This window comes from Lepidochelys kempii, chromosome 13 (assembly GCF_965140285.1).
Source record: "Lepidochelys kempii isolate rLepKem1 chromosome 13, rLepKem1.hap1, whole genome shotgun sequence".
NCBI lineage: Eukaryota > Metazoa > Chordata > Testudines > Cheloniidae > Lepidochelys > Lepidochelys kempii.
The window spans coordinates 30,135,792-30,137,656 of NC_136392.1; positions in this window are offsets into that span (position 1 = coordinate 30,135,792).

The window sequence follows — 1,865 nt, forward strand, 5'->3', positions numbered from 1 at the left end:
TGGCCCATCTGGCGGCTATCCCGGGTCTGGGTCATACCATGTGTCTCCGTCCCAGTCTCTGGGGTCATATCGGAGCGGCAGCTTTGTCCCCGATCCTGGGGGTCTTGCTGCTCTACAGCCGGGACGGGTCCCCTGCTCTAACATCAGTTCCCGCAAACACTCCACCCAGACCTCCAACTCCTTAGACTGTTCCCTCTCTTCCTCGACCTGTTCAGCTCTGTCCATTGCCTTGACGGCGGAGATTGCTAGCTGCTGACAACTTGACCCTGCCGCTTGCGCCTTCCACATATCCCTTTCCGCCTTTACTCACTCCAACTCCTATTTCACTTGCATAGTTTCAGAATTATAATCAGCTTTAGCAGTTTGCCAAGCACAACAAGTTTGCCACAACAGCCATGCTGCCGCCCGATCCTTAGTCTTTGAATCCGGATGATAAAACTCACAGTATTTCTGGTACATATTTTCTACATCCACCCTGGTGTCCCCTGATGAAACCACCCCTGGGACAACACCCTTGGAGTGTGCCCAGAGCAGGAGGAGGGGAAATTTTGCAACCTTCACCTCCCTTGTGGATTCAGGGGGGCTCTTTCCCTTTCTAAACAGTGGCATCGTACCCAAAATCAGGAAGGGGGAGCAGGTGCACCGGGATTCGTAGGCTACCCAAATGTGCTCTCTACTCTTTGTTGCCCCTTTCCTCTACTGTACCTGGAAGGGGGAGCAGGTACCCACACATGCTCTCTACTCCGTGTTGCCCCTTTCCACTAGTGTACCCTATCGGTGGCTGCCTGCAGTCTCTACCACTAATGTTACCTCAATTTCCCTAGAAACCAACCCAGGGTTACACTTATATTGGTTTTATTAAATGCTGCTATTGGATCAAACAGAAAAGGGATGGAGCTTATTCATGCACCCACACACTCACGCAGGCAGAAAGTTACTGGAGACAGCAGAGGAAGCCGAGAAGCTGAAGCAGAGTAGATCTGGTGTGTTCGCCTGAGTCATGGATCCAGGCAGGAGAGCAGATCAAGAAGCAGGGGCCTTGTGCGCATGCCTTCCTCCTTTTACTGGGACTGGGTGGCTCCTGTCACGTACACTGAGTTTTTCCTTCTGTGTCCGTCACCGGGAAGCATTCTCAGACCTCGTTTTTTTTTATGCATACCAGGTTCTTCTTTTCTTTACAGCACCCCGTGATTGCCTTCTCAGAGCAGATTACATCAGACACATCTGGCTCCTGTCTCTGGGCTCTTTTCGCCTTGTAGTTCCTCTCTGCCCAGTCCCATGTACACTCCCTTGTTCACACTCACCCTGATCGCGTGATGGAATAGTGCGAAGCTTGGAGGTTCTACAAGTGGTAACTGAAAAGGTTACAAAGCTTGCAAAAAAGTTACAATATTTAAAAGGCTATGCTAACAATGACTAAAAGTTACAAAGTTTGCAAAAGGTTACAGAACTTAATGATTATAGTAGCAATGACTGAAAAGTTACAAATCTTACAGTCTCATTCTACTGGATTGAGCGGAGGCTTTACACAACATTCTTTGTCTTATATTGAGGCTCTGGGGGGTAAGTCCTTTTTCCTCCCCTGTCCTTCCTAGGAGTTCTCTCTTTCCAGCTCAGTGTGCTTTAGGAAAACCAGGGCCTCAGGCTCTTGGCCAGGCAGTCGCTGCGACTCCTATTCAGGTGCCATGCAGGTGCTGGGAGCCAAGTCAGAGGCTGCAGTTGCTGGCCTCTGCCTGCTGCAGCACAGTGGGCCACCAGGGGTTGTGGCTGTGAGAAGGGGTGTGCACTGGAGGATGGCAGCAGCTGGAGGAGGCATCACTGCAACCAACAGGGGCACCATTTCAGATTTCAGTGGGAGGGGCAAC